Source organism: Channa argus, chromosome 3, assembly GCF_033026475.1.
Source record: "Channa argus isolate prfri chromosome 3, Channa argus male v1.0, whole genome shotgun sequence".
NCBI lineage: Eukaryota > Metazoa > Chordata > Actinopteri > Anabantiformes > Channidae > Channa > Channa argus.
Window position 1 is genome coordinate 22,924,680 of NC_090199.1, and position 15,889 is coordinate 22,940,568.

At 41.2% G+C, this 15,889-nt stretch overlaps 1 long non-coding RNA gene across 1 annotated transcript; it reads left to right on the plus strand.

The window, feature by feature from the left end:
* Window positions 1-4,303: 4,303 nt before the first annotated feature.
* LOC137123200 (uncharacterized) lies at window positions 4,304-9,520 on the plus strand. The gene is made up of 3 exons (XR_010913812.1): window positions 4,304-5,485; window positions 5,770-7,485; window positions 8,596-9,520. It is a non-coding gene; the product is annotated as an uncharacterized lncRNA (long non-coding RNA).
* The last annotated feature ends 6,369 nt before the right edge of the window (window positions 9,521-15,889 follow it).

Here is a 15,889-nt window from a genome sequence, read left to right on the forward strand (position 1 = left end):
TCTCTCTCTCTCTCTCTCTCTCTCTCTCTCTCTCTTCCTCCTCCTTCTGTCCTCCCTGTCTTCTTACTCAAGAGACCCTTGCTCTGCCCAGCCAGAGAGATAAGGAAGTGGAGGGGCCAAGTTTACCACTGCAGATAAGCTGTAATTGCAGGGTAATAAAAAGACTGAAAAAAAAAAAAAGCAGAAAGAAAACGATGAAGAGGAAGAAAGAACTGACACAAAGGAATGAATTGAGCAGGCAGAGAAATGATTGATGTAAGCGGTGACACTTTGGTTCGCTGACAGTTATCAGCGAGGCCAACCTTTTGCTCATAACAGGCACTGTGGCAAAGGACCAGTGGCTGCACTCAAACAATAACCGCCAGCCTTGACCCTTCTGGTAAACAGCAACTGCAAAGTAACTCGCTCAACAATCACTCCTCTGTTCTGTGACATCTCTCAGCTCTTGCGCCTGTAAACGCTGGTCATTAACAAGGACACTGTGATCACACACATAAAACCAGATGTTCCACTTTTGTGCACTTTTTGTAGGTGCCATAAAACTGGGAAGTGTTTCGAAAGGCTGTTGTGATTAGCTGCCATTCAACAGTGTAAACAGTCACACTTACAATAATTTATTTGGCTGCGCCTGCAGCCACGTGGTTAAGAAAAAAAATTCTAAATAGGTTGAACTGTACGTTGCATAAACAGGTTAAAATGATAAATGAGGATTATGGTTGTGCGGTTGTTTGTTTCTGAAAAATAACCCAATAAACTGTGCTAAACTGCAATTTTTCAAGCACATTATTTTTAAAAGTGAATCCGTTCATTTTATTTATGCACGTGGAAGCGCACAGCATATAGGCAACACAGGAAAAAACTGTTGCAGTGGTGAAAAATTTGTCAGAAACGTCTGACACACATTACACTGTAAACAAATAGCTTCACTGTCTCCTGCACCATGTTCTACAAATAAATCTGTCACAACAATGGCTCTCTTTCTTAAAACACAGTTCTTTTATAATTGAGGAAAAGAAGGAATTATGTTATGTTTTGTGTGACCCTTTAATACTCATATAAGGAGCAATTAAACATAAAATTGAAATTTGTGTTTAATCTGATTTAAATGTCATTAAAAACAAAGTGTTTCACTTTGAAGATAGAAAGCCACCGGTTTCTATAACTAACGATGGTTTACACGCTGTACATTTCCTGATACAAAATGTAATTTAAGTTTGAACATAACACAAACAGGCTGCTTCTTCTACAGAAGGAACAATTACACAATAATCTTAATACTTAGTGTTGCGACACACCAAGAGGACAGGTGGCCTTGAGGCAATGCGGGGCCTTTGGTGAGCATCCGCTAGCCTAGTTTTCATGGTGTGTTCTGCACCGCCAGCATTTGTCGGGCCCCCGTCGGCAGCTTTTTGGCCGATTCAACACCTTGAATTTGTGTTGATTCTCTTGGTGAAATGGCCCACTCTGATTGGTTGTTCAGCTTTGCAAATAAGTGCACAAGAAGAGACCACAGTACTAATAATTCCCCTGTTCTATCAGTTACAAACCCTCTTTGGTCATCAAGAGTAGTGTGAAAACAGTGAGCAAAAACGACTTTGTTTAACGTGTGAATATGCAGTTTCTCATGGAAGCGTAGAACATGCAGCGCTATATGCTGCTTGGTTAGCTGTCATTTTTATATTGTGCTCAGGTGCCACTTGTTGGCCCAGAAAAAGATGATGTATGTGGTGATGTATCATGGTACTAAACATTAAGTAGTTGCAAAGAAACCTTTTTCTTTGGATTTACATGTACCAATATCTCTACCAATATAGTTTTTAAATATTTAATGATTGATAAGTGCATCATCATTTGAGGCCGAATAACACAATTCACTATAAAATTCTTGTCGGAAGATCTAGGGCATACTAAGTTCCTATGATTTAAGTGTGGCTTTTCAGGATGATATTTTTTCCTTTAGAAACGGAGCATAATGAAACCTTGTAACTGTTGACTCTAAATTTTTTAAACTGTCTTCAGGACAAAGAAGCTTGCTCAGAAATTCTGCAGGATTTTATGAGTGAATAATGTGTTATGCAAAGTGAAGTCATCATGGTGCATTTTCTACAACAACAAAAAAAGAAGTCTACTGAATAATTTTCTCCCAAGTGTTTTATCTACATGTCTATTCATTTCGGAGGTTACACTGGTGAAAGGAGCTTCTAACTTGCAATGTGTGTGACAGGTTTACCGTTGGCGTGCTGTGTGACCACCAGCCCTTACTTCCTTCCTCCCTGCTGGCCTGGGGAAGAGTGTGTGTCCTGTTGCACTGTTCCTCTGGGGCTTGCGCATGCATGTGTGCGCATGTGTACATATACATGTGTATATGTTTCGGTCACACTCCACCACTCACAGCAGGTCAGGTGAGATTGGGTCTGGTTCCTGATTCCAGGAAGAGTGGACAGCTGCAACATGTCACACAAATGCCATGACATAAGACACACACACACACACACACACACACACACACAGCTATGCATGCACGTACACATGGGCATGTGCAACTGCATGCGCGCGCACACACACACACACACACACACACACACACACACACACACACTAAAACACACAAACAGAGCTCTCATGCATTCTCATTATCTTTTTCTCTATCAGTCTCGCTTTCGCTAAACTTGTTTTCTTGGTATTGCCTCAATCTGTTCTTTGATCACATAGTTCCAGATTCAAATCAAAATATTTCTATTTTTAGAGAGCTATTATTTATGTTGACATTTTGTAAGACTGCTTTAAAAGTTAAGGTCAGTACCGTTAATTAGAGTAAATTTATGGATTTCCATAAATACAGTAATGTCTGAATTTATTTGTAAAATTGTTATTCAGTTTTGTTTTGACTGGCAGGAATATGGAACACATTATACTATAGTATCTTGAACACCTTTTAATCTAATCGTTTCTGGCCAAATCGCTTTCCTGTACACAGACTTATCTGAATCCACTATAGCAACTTCTCTGTATACTCACAATCTTCAGCGACAGTGATAGGACATAGGTATTCTAGAGAAAGGTCCAGGCAGTGTCTCTCTTTCACAGACGCACACACACACATGCGAGGCCATAAACAGGTTGTCTGCATAGTATCAGAGACATGGCTTTACTGTGATGCACTGGAGGAGCCACAGGCTCCTGCTCTCTTAGCTCTGTGTAAATATACTGCTCATTGTTTATATAGCGTGGTGTGGCTTCAGGTTCCAGGGACCATCACTCTGGGTGTGGGTCAGCTCGCCAGAAGCACACACATGCACAAACACACACACACACACAACTTGGAGAAGCATAGGTGCACATGTGGCTAAACACTTACACACACACACACACACATTCATCCTAATGCAAACCAGACTCCCTCTCTCCTTTTTTTCTTAGAGAGAGAGGGAGAGGGAGCGGTAGTAAGAGGACCGCACAGTGCTGGATTTCGGCCAAATGGACCAGTGGAGCTTGTTTGGAAAGCTTTCAGTCAGAAAGCCACTTTTTGGCAGGGGCCCTGTGAGTGCTGCTGAGCCCTCTGAAGCGGGCTAGAGCTGCTAAAATAAATAATGGTTAGGGCCGAGGGGGTAAGAGTGGCGTTGGAGGATGGGGGTGTACAGGGGTAGCATGAGGAAAGAGAAGGGGAGGGGGGGGGTGAAGTAAGGAGGAAGATATGGCGATGGGGTTAGAGATCACTCCTGTAATTATTTCTGTCAGTCGACACCAAGACACTTGGACCGCCAATACTCACGTTTCCCCTTCGCTCTCTGGCTGTCACAAAGAAAGAAAAGGAGAGCGGATATGTACATTTGTGTGTCTGCTTTTGTCCAACTGCATATTTTTTATGTGTGCATCAGTATGTGCTCGCTCCCTGGGTGGTGTCTGTGTGTGTGTCTGTGTGTTTGTGTGTGTGCTGGTGGGCCTGCAGGGAAACAAACCTGGTCATTCTGGGAAAGGGAGATAAGGAGGTGTTTCGCATGAGAGTATGTTGGTCTTTCAGCAGGGAGCGAAGTAGTGGCCCCTTCGTTCAAGTGGATGGCAACAAAATAGCCAGGAACAGCTTTTCACACATTAGCTGAGCAGTGCAAGTATGTGCAAGTGCACTAAATGAACTAACTGCTGTTCACTTTACAGGCCACCATCACAGGTATCTCAGTCTCAGTTCCTGTGTGGTGTTTAATGTGACATATTAACGTATTTGTGGACCAAGCTGTACTGTAAGGGTATCCCCTTACAGTACAGCTTGGTCCACAAATACTTATTGGGTTCTCTTTTTATAATTTTCACCATAATTTCTAATGTTTATGAAGACTCAGCAACTGTATTCACTTTCAGTGACATACACATTTTGACCATTTAAACAATTTAGTTTATTGTGTGATTTCTTTTGTGAGGACTGAGAAATACATTATTACAGAGAAGGCCTTTTTTTTTTTACAGGTTCTGTCATTTTTCAGATACATTTGTGAACATTTTTTATATGCTTTACAAAATAATTACTGAAATTTAGCTGTTATTTACCAGGATTTTAACAAATGTTACCCATTAAGCAGCAATATTTAGAAACACATTTCTGCATAATTTCCACAAATTGGACCTGGGAAATAATGAGAAGTGTAGCACACTCACAGTCATATCAACAATTAATTAATGAATTAATTATTCTTTGCCTTTCTTGGAATCTCAAAGCTGATTCAGAATGTTTACAACTCACAGTATGTGTCATCATTACATCATGATGTTTTCACATACAAATAGGTTTGATAAACGCAGGGCTTTCTTTAAAACCTGTCTAATCACATGATGGTTTAATCTGATTCTGCTTTAATTATGTTGCCACAGTAGAATTACCTAGATGCCATGGATCTAATAATAATAAAAAAACAATTTCTATCCATCAACTACAATGCAGTCAATTGATAGAAATGTCATTAACACGGGCATTTGCTCACTTTAAATCCTCCTCACACTTTGGGACAGAGCAGCGTGCTGCAAACACAAGCTCACAGACTTAATACCGAAATTGTACTACTAGGGGGCTCGAAGGATAAAGTACAGATAATTCCAGGAGCATCTCACTCCAACACTTGCTTTCATATATACACCCCCTGTTGCTTCTTATGGTGTGGGATAGTATCTAATCTGATGTAACTAGGTGTTTAAATAAACCCACTGTTGCTCATAAAACCTAGTGAATTAAAAAAAAAAAACATAATGGCAATAAAGGTTTGCATGTATTATGTCACTCTGACAGTGATATCAACCTGCATATCAGGACATACACAGCTTTCCCTTACACTTTCTTTTTCTATCTCATACTTTCTCTTTCTTCTGCTTTGTAGTGATCTGCCTCACTCTCTGATCTCAGCCAGGATCAGGTCCAAGGATCTCACCCCAGAGACACAATTACCACACTGGGCTAAATGTGCCGCCCACAAGCTACAGTATCCATCAAAGGCCTAAGGTACTCTCTCCAACCCTTTTTTGCCTCTGATCCTTTTGGTCTTTTCCTCTCCATTACTAGTATATCCCATTCACACATTGCTTCCTCACTTGTCTGTTACTCATCTTCTTTTACTGCACCATGATGCATCAAATAATGTGAAATATGTAAAAGCGATGAAACCAATGCTGTTGACGAGTCATTGTCAGTAAAACATTGCATCTTGTACACTGAAACGACTTGCTTTGTATTCAATAATCATTATGGTTTCCCAATACTAAGATTAATATGTTTTTTTTAAACAGTGCCCACGTGCTGTTGACAACCGACAAGAGCTGCAGACGGCAGTGGTGGTCCGAACCAGCTCGGAGAGTGTGAGAGGTGTTGATTTAGCTGTAGGAAGGAGGATTAAATGGCTCATTGGTGGGGCTAGGAGGGGAGAAGGTGTGAAGCGACCAGCCCTCCCTCTCTCCCTCTCTCTCTCTCTCTCTCTCTCTCTCTCTCCCACAGCCAGGAGAAAAGGCCATTGGGGCTGAACAAACAAATCACATGGCCATCAAACACTACTCACCACTGCTGCACTGGGACTTCATTCAGACAGCATTTTACTGGTCTCCGCAGTCTGCTCATACAGACATCCAAAGACGCACTCTGAACACACACACAAATGCACATGCATGCAAACACACACACACACACACACACACACTGCTGAGTCTCCCCATCAACATGACAGTGGGTTTACAAGTCCCCATAGTGTGAGGTCTCTTATTCCCGGAGTAGCACTAGAACAACAGCAGCAGTAAGAACATGGGGAAAAGGGGAAAGAGGGACAATTGAAGTATTGAACTGCTGCAGGGAGAGTTGTCAATAAAGCTCGTAAAAAAGGTTGTGAAAGTTGTAACTGTTTTGTAATGGGAAGTTGGTGTCAACTCTCTTAAAAGTTATGGCCCATTTAAGGAGAAGTGTGTTTAAATGTGACGAGGATGCACCTTGCAGGACATTTAAGATTGATGGGGAAAACTGAAAATGGTCGTTACATTTGGAACGGCAGCGCTGTGTGTTTGTGTGTGCACGTGGGAGTGTGCACATGCATGTGTGTGTGGTTTTGGAGGGTGCGTACGATATGACAACCTGCCTGTAACAGAAACCTTAGGCTGGCATTTTCCTTTTAAAAATGAAAGTTTCACTTTCATGTTCTCTCCCTCGCCTCTCGGTTAGCCACTAAATGTCACTCTCCCCTCTTTAAAACAAACAAAGCCGGTTGAGTCTAGCATTAGCTGCTATTTGAAATGGCTCCGAGCCCTCAGAAGCAGCCCCTGCAATCCTTTAAAAAGTGTATCATACACAAAACATGTACCAACACCCCATTAGTTTTAAAAATCAGATGGAAAATATCAGAGAAAATCTCTTGACTTGACTGGATAATCACAGCCGTTGGATATTAAAGGGCTACTGTGGTATTATGGAGAGATGTGGGAGAGGCTGAGAAGACACTGATGGTGGTGGAGCAAGAGAGAGACACAGAAGGAGAGAGAGACAGAGAGAGCAAAGGGCACAGACTTTGGTTTTGAGCTACGTTAAATACCAGCTACCTCCCAACCACGCATGACATGGAGCCATCGCCAAACATAAGTCTTCAGTGTCATAACTGTCATAACATAATCACAAGGAGCTAAATGAGCTCCGTTGCCATTGGTTCATGAAAGCATGTTGCTGTAACTGCTGTGTTTCATTAGCCGTTTTCAAATTCTCAGGAGCCATCTGACACATCATCTAACACTGAGAAACTGTTTTGGAAATTCTTCAGTTGAATCGTTCACACAAGCTGGGGTTTGTAATTTGTCTTGGGTTTGATAGAACCTCTTGATTCCTTTTTGTATTTTGTGTTCTGCAGATATTGCTTTAGAATATTTGGACCAATAGGAACAACGTTGCTGTTTACTCGGCAGGTAGGACTGATGCTACTGAGTTGCATTATGGGAAGCATGGGATCATTAGGAAGATCATCTCGGTTTCTGGTACGTCCGTTTGGAGCCTTCTTTTTTAAAATCTGTCTCAAATTCCCAATTTTATAGGGGAATTAATAGTTTTTGCAACACAAATGTTATGCATTTAAATACAATTTAATAATTTAATCAGTTTACACAACTGATGTTTTTCTGTAATTTTTACATGATTATTCTCCCTCATTCAACATAAAAAAATTCAGAAGATCAAGATGATGATTAATTACTTTATGCATGGCTCAAGTACAAAATATCAGAGCCAAAAGTCATTTTGTGGTGACAAGTAGATCTACCTCAACATTACAAAAATGAATTTTGCACTGCTGTACTTTCAGGGTTCAAGGTGTTTGTCAAATCTCTGTCTCTATCGGGACACAGTCTGACATCTGTAATGCATTTTTCTGTTCTTTTTGCATGATTAAGCAAACTTGGCATGCAGGTGCTACCCAGTGGACTGCACCAGTACAACAATATTCCCAGAACAAATTAAAGTAGCTGTCGTATGGATCAGTCTTTCTCTCTCTCTCTCTTTCGCTCTCTCACACATACTCCCAGAGAAAAAAACAGAACCAACCCAAAACAAACTAATCAGACAGTCGATCTCAAACCACAGGAGAATGGCAGAAATCAAACAAACAGAGATTAATGAAACAACAAATCTCTGAAACTTGAATAGATGGGTCTAGAGAGAGCCTTAGTTTCACTGAATAATGTCTGCCATCTGCTCTGATGTTGGTACATCAGTGCCATGGGCCCTCTCACTATAGTCACAGCTAAAGTGAGGCGGTGCAGCAAATCCTCTAACCCAAATCCACTGCGCCCTGCTCTAAGAGTAATGATGAGGGGGCCTCAAGTGACATCACTAATGCGCTAACTAGTTTCAGTCCTCAGCAGTCTCATCACTTATTCAGATGGACCCAGAGAGAAAGAGGCAGCTTTAGAGAGAAGAGAGAGAGAGAGAGAGAGAGAGAGAGAGAGAGAGAGAGAGAGAGAGAGAGAGAGAGAGAGGCGACAAGCACTTCACACTCTCAATTACGCAGTGGAGCTCATCACTTGGCAATCTGTCCCGATCGCTTTAATTGGCTTGTAATATTGCCTCTGATCTTGTCGCCCAATTAACAGGCCTGTCTGGCAGTAGGACTGGGAAGCCGGCGAGCATGTGATGGCTCCCGATCTGTGCCATATGGAACAGAACCACTGACTGGCTGCTGATAAGGCATCGCTTTGCCCCTCTCACACCAAGTCACTGTGTAACAAGCGCTGGTGTATGTCCCTGCAAGTGTGTGTGCGTGTGTGTGTGTGTGTGTGTGTGTGTGTGTGTGATGGAGCAAATTAAGGCAGTGATTTAATGTGGATGAGGATGATTCAGTCTTGGAGTTTGAGGAGGAGAGAGTTTGCCAAAAGCATCACGAGGAAGTTGATCTAAAAGAAGAGTTCATAATTATCAAGTTTGTACAGTCATTCACATGTGACAAGAAACCTAGTGATCAGTAACATAGAATGAAATGTTATGAATGAATGTTTAACTGAAACAGTTTTTTAAGGTTAATTGTAAATTTTTTAATATGAACCTAAAATGTGCAATATACATATACTGTGGAAAAATAATTCTGAAATAATGCTTTGATGATCAGCTTAAAGAGAATTAATTTTCTTCATAAACTTGATTCCTTTTCTGTCAGTCCTGTTTTTCTTTCTTGATCGTATCAGTTCTTTATTTGAAGTCTTGTGTTTTGGTTTTACTTGCTGGTCTCATGGTAAAAGACAGAAATAGCATTAACAATATTGTCAAATTTGTTCAAAGATCAACAGACTGAAACTGCAATTTACTTTTTCTACAAAAACCAACAAACCCTCCAGAGTCTGTGGCCTCATTCTTGGCAAAATAATTTGCTCATCAAGTCCAACATGCTTGTGAAATTAACCACTAATCATAATCGTTAACTTATCTGCAATTTGACTATTTAAATACTCTAGATCTCTACAATACTTTTTCTAGCTTTGTTGTTTGTTGTATAATATTGTGTGTGTGTGTGGGTGTGTGTGTGTGTGTGTGTGTGTGTTACAGATACTGCAAACAAACTGACTCCACTGGGAATATTAAAGTTGTTTGAATTGAATTAAACTGAATATTTCATCTTTTCTAACTTGAGTCTTCATCCACTGAGGTTCCCCAGGGTTCTATATTTGGGCCCACTCTATCTCCTCTAAGGTCTCATTGTCAAAAAAACAATTAGCTTCTTTTTACTACAGTGACAACGCTCACATTAACATCAAAATCAGGTGGCAAGGGAAGAACACTAAAGGAGGAAAGTCTGCCAGTACATTTAAAGAACATGTAAAGAATGCAGGCTTTAAAAATATCAAATATTTGCAAACACTTTAAGAGGAGGGAAATGCATTTATAACATTTGTTAGGCTTATGGAATAAATTTGGGGGAAACACTGAATGTAAACATATCTGGGTTTGTTTACATGAAAACCCCACAGGGTATCTTTAACAGCATATGACAACATACCGAGTTTACAGCTCATTATTTTATACGGCTATAGAGGCAGCTCTGCAGCCTAGCAATCTCCAGTTGTACAGCCCTCTCTGTACTAGCTGGTTCATCCATGGTGAGATTTTCTCAGACTGAGAGAAATCTGTCATTAGGCATGGTGATAGCTGAGGGCCCTCAAATGGGAAGCAGATCCCTTTAAACTCTGACCCACGTCGGGCTGAAAACTCAAAGGAAGCAGACAGATATGCACAGGGACAGAGGTTGAGAAGATGAAAAAAGTGGAGACCAGAATTCACAGAAATATTAGCATTTGGTGTTACATAAGGCCTAACAGCACAAAAGCACCATCGGCCTGTTTTGCAGCCAACCATTGAGTTATTACACACACCTCAAAGAAATGCTGTGCCTTCACTCACTGTCGGTATAAACTGTTCTGCAGTGATTTAATCATCTTGTGGCCAAAAAACAAAAACAGTAGCACTCGTAGGCTTCAACGGTCTCTTTCCATTTCAACCGTCTTGTCCCAAAAACTCAGTGACATAATATTGTGCAAAGACTGTACAAGTCAAATCACTGCAATGCCTTTGATTTCACAGTCCAAGGTGTTTAACTTTCAGCTGCTCTGCCAGCTGACCAGAGCACAAGCTACAGAGGCCTGGGCCCTGGCCAGTGCATCCGTGCCAGGCCAGTATCCCTGGACTCAGAGCACTTGGCAGGCAGTCCACCGAACGGTATATGGCATGAAACTGAGCCCTGTCTAGCAAAGCTCCACCTGAGTAGAGGAGACTGGGACAGAAGCAATGTGGTGGAGAGAAAAGACGAAACAGAAAAAAAACATGAGAGCCTGAATGAAAATGTCTTCTAAGAAATAAGAACTCTGAACTGTTTTTTTTTCTTCTTTTCAAATGACTGTCAAGCCATCCCAGCACTGCTATTTCCCCATTAACAGGGCCCCACATCTGTTTCTCTCATCCCAGCTGTGCTTTAAGGTCCCTGAAGGTGCAGTTAAATTAGAGCCAGCACAGGTTTATAAATGTAAAATCCTCCAATAATCTGGAGCTGACATGACCCCTAATCTTCTTGGTCTAGTCAGCTGGGCGAACTGCGCTAACTAAGGCTTTGACAGCAACAACATGTGTTTTGACCGAAAGACTTTAAAGAGGAAGGTGCAGACATGGAGGAGTTTATAAGGGAACCAATTTAAGCCTGGATGAGACATGTAGGCGGGTGGGTCAGGTACAGTGATGGATTTTGTGTTGTGTTTTACTTGGGGTTTGATAAATAATTCGAAGAAAATCCTATAAATTCAGGAAAATAAATAGCTTCCAGGATGTTTAACAACATTACAAATAAAAAAAAAGTATGTGTGTTCTCTTAAAAAAAAAAAAAAATCTTGCTACTTTTATTTACAATTTACGAAAGAACAGTGGATCACAAAATCTTTCAAGATCATGACTAAACCCTGTGGGGATTGAAACGGCGTATAAAGGACGAAGAGAAGAAAAGAAGACAGAAAACCCATGTCTCTCAGCTCCAGAGGAGGAGGTTTCACTAAACTAGCCTGTCTAATGCAATTAATCTAATTGGAGCCGGCGTAAAGTGACAAATTACTACCTTTCACACTAGGGACTAAGAGGGAACCTCCAGAGATGGATGTAGGAAAGGATACCTAGGTAGTTAATGTTATATCTTTTAATTCCATCGTAGAGCCTATTGTAAATGGTAGCAAGAAAGCGTCTGTTAGATAAAAAAATTATGCTTTGCTCAGAACATGTGTTCAAGCGTGTGTTCATTTTGATACATTTATATTCCTGTAGTCTAGCGTCAGTCTACGGGTTTAGGCTAAGAATAAAAGCAGGTGATCTTTCTAACACCTAAACGGTTTTGGTATAATATTTATGACTTGACAAGAAATGTTTAATGCAGTGATTGATTCTTGTTAAATATTACGCATGTTTTGGATTCCATTTACTGACTGATCGTCTGCTAGATTCTTATGCCTCCCTGAGCCTTTCAGTCATAGTATCAATATCAGCAGCTCTGCCCTATTTGCTGGGATCTGCATGCATTTACACTTGACATTTGAGTTTTTGATTTAATCTCAGAACATATGCACATGAACTCTGCATATTTCAGTGAAATTGTGTTAATGCGTGCCCTTTCCTATAACCTTGATTACTTGCTGTAGTATCAAAAACCTTTTTTCTGGACATTGATTTCTGCCTGCGGCCATAATACTGAACCTGGAGCAGCATATCTCAGCGGATATAATGAACTTAAAGAAAGCGAGCTATTAAGGAAACCTCTGACATTTTGACATTATCAAATGCTGTGGTAAAAATGCATATAAGAAAGAAAAATACATGCTGATATACATATGATTTGCAAGCTATTTCCACAAGTAATATGAAGTTGCACATCATCCCTTTTGGTGAGCAGGTGTTGATCTTAGTCATTACATAAAAGTTATAATTGGATTTAATGGCTTTCGATGTCAAGGGCTGTTGAGGTATTTATGTAAAGTGAAAACCATCCACTTTTAAGAGTTTTGTTTTTTGTTTTTTTGGACACATTTATTGTGGGCTGTGAAATTCCATGTTCGTGTGATTGCACTTACCCATGACAACTATGAACTCTGACCCCAATAATTGCTCTAAACTGTGACCATTGAACCTTTGAGCTTGTGAAAAAACAGAGACGGAGGTGTCCAGTGGTGGAATGCTTTCTACTGTTTCTCTCCTTGGGCAGGTACTAATGTGCTTCAAGGAAGAACCTCAAGAACTTTTTTCCTTTTCCACTTTCTACAGTGTTTTACTCTACCTCTCTTTTCATCCATCTCCTCTTTAGTCTCTTAAACTCCATCCCCCTATGACACCTTCACTCCAACCTCAATCGCCCGCCTCCCTCCCTTTTCTCTCTCTGTCTGGAGAGGAAACGGTGGCCATTAAACGTGTCTGCTGGGGTCTGGGGGTCTGGAGAACAACCGTCACATTGTGTGACCCCGCCTTGGACCCCAGACGGACTAATGAATAAGGGTAACCCCCCCCTTCTTCATGCCAGACCCCTGGTAGGTAATTCCCCCACTTCTTTCACAGGGTCCCAGACATCTCCAGCGGCCTTTGACTGAAGGCTTATCTTTTCAGAGGGAAATGTGTGTCATTTGGGGTTTAAGGAAGAAGCAAAACAAAAACATTGTCACTACCATACAGTTTGACCCCCTCCCCAAGCGCCCAGTCCTTCTCTTCTTTCCCTTCTCTTCTAAAATTTGCAAAGTCTGGATGCAGGCTTAAGGAAATAATGTGAGACATCTACAGTGTCGCCAATTATCTTGAGGAATATGTAAATAGGTGAAGAGACACTGGCGGGTTTATATGCAACTGGCAACGGCTCATGACGTGAGGTGGACTAAAAGCTTGGTGGAAAACAGGATTATTCCAACACAGAGGGGCCAATATATTACTGAGACAGATTCAGAACGTAAATGTAACATAAAACTACTGTAATAACGAAGCCAAACACTTTTGAAAAAAAAAAACAAACAAACGTGCTAAACAAAGTGCAAACATATGCTACAAAAGTACACACAACTATCATATATATTTGCAAAGAATATGTTTCTAATGTGTGCTTTCTCATGTGCTACATCTGATCATTTGTGCACTGACAAACAAAATCCACAGCCATGAAAAAAGAAAGTGGACCATCTTTTTGTTCTGAGACACCCACATGATAACCACATGAATAACACAAAGCACTGGTGCTCCTCTGAAAGGCAACCATGTATCCCTAGGAGATTTAACAATGGTGACATGTGTGCGCTTAGTGCATACAAAATATCTCTCCTCTGCTCTGTCTCCTTCTCTGGTCTTCGTCTTCTTCTTCTTCTTCTGCCGTGTTTGTCTTCTATGGCGTCTGCCCACAGCAAACCTGAGCATCATTTCACAACACTCAGCAATTCAGAGTGGTCTCATTATTAGTATTTCTTCAGTAGCTTTGTAGCTAAAGCACTTGCACTTACAGCTAATGTATTCTGCACACACCAAGACTGACTGCCGCTATCAAAGGACTTGCCTGAACGGCGGTAATAACTGGAAAATTATTTCTGATAGCCTGAAACAATCTTCCAAATAATCACAGAACTTTATTAAAATAATATCAAATCAAATTAGCCAGCGTCCCCCTGTAATGAATTAAGTAAAGGGTTATGCCAGCATTAATCCCATCACGCTCGGAGGCATGGGGGCGGTGGGAGCGTTTAATAAACCAGTCAGTCCCTTCAAGCGGTGGGGCCAGCTTCGGTTTTACCATCCGCCCTGATGCCCGCTCTGAAGAGGGAAACACATCAAAAGACTTCCTCTCGCCTCAATTTCTCTCTACTCTTCATCTCCTCCCACCCTCCTCCTTCCCTCTCCCTTTTTTCTCTCCATTCCACGCCTCTCTCTCTCTGTCTTGTCTCCCCCTTTTTCCTCTCTTTCTTTTTTCTTTCTCATTCCCCCCCTCCAACTATCCCCAGCCCTCCCTGTGTCTTTCTAAATAATCTGTCGCTTTTTTCCCCTTTCCAATGCTCCATTGTGCCCATGGGTAAGATTATTCATAAGGGGGTGAATCTTGGTGGAATCTCAGAAGGCTCGTGATAAGTGGTGGAGTCCATTGGGATGGCTTGGCTTGTCCTCCCGGTGCAGTTTTTCCTTCCAAGCCGGCACGCAGAGAGAGTAGTGAGACGAAATCAAATAGGTCACTCCTTAACCACGCAAAAACAGAGGTATTTTGGATGGAACGGTGGCCAAATGTCACTAAATAGCTCTGAAGAGCTTAAAGCTGTCACTTTTTGGTTCAAGTTTAAAACTTGAACGTGGGAAAAACTGATCAAGCTCTGATGATGTAATTAAATTAAAATTGTCAGCGCAGAAACATAAAACAACGTGTACGATGTACTGTATTTGTTAAATACACGGCACTATAGCATTAATTTAGTCTTTCTTTACTTAAAATAAGCTGTTGGTTTAAATTTGTAGGATTTTTGGGTTTGTTTGTTAAAATGTAACCTAAAGGAGACGAGAGGAGATTATTCTCACTGAGCTACTATAAACTATGACATCACTGAAGAGAATGTAGACAGGGCACAAAACATGAGCAGTCATGTAATCAGACAGTTTTAAACAAACCCCAAGGTTGACTAAACTTATCTGGAAAAGAAAGTGAATGAGACCATTAAAAACGTATTACCCAAACTGTCTGAAATAAACACCCATAACATTTCACAGGCCAAATTACTGGTTGAACTTTGACCTACTGTATTTCAGGTGTGCACCCAGTTTCCCTGTGAGTACAAACACACCAGCATTCGTACTGAGAAATACTGAGATTTTACATTCATTTACTTCAAATACATTTTTGGCCTTTTTCAGTGTGTGATCGTTTGTTTCTTCTCACATTAGAGTTACCATGGTTTCAGCAAATGCTTTGTACCATTTGTAGCGACTGTGGCGCAGAAGGTAGCCCGTGCGTCCAGCGCTCCCACAGTTGTTGGTTTGATCCCTGGCTCCTCTGATCACATGTCAAAGTGTCCGTTAGCCGGGTCAAAAGTCTGAAAATAGGTCAAAATTACGCTATATTTCACCAAATTACAGTGCCTGATGTACAGCCGCCACTTACAATCTATGACATGTTCCATAGAGGTGCTTTGATTAATATTTCCTCCTGCAGCAACAACAGTATGCCTCAGCTCTTCTCATTTCACCCACATTCATTCCTGAACTTCTTCTCTCATTTATCTCTGTCTCTGTCTGTCTCTGAACCGCTCACCCATAGCCACCACCTTCACTCTTCATGAAAGTTTTTGGACAGGATTCTGAGGTCTTGTTGTGGTATGGTGGTAGAGGTCTGGAGGCAGGTCACCGTGGGCCATGCAG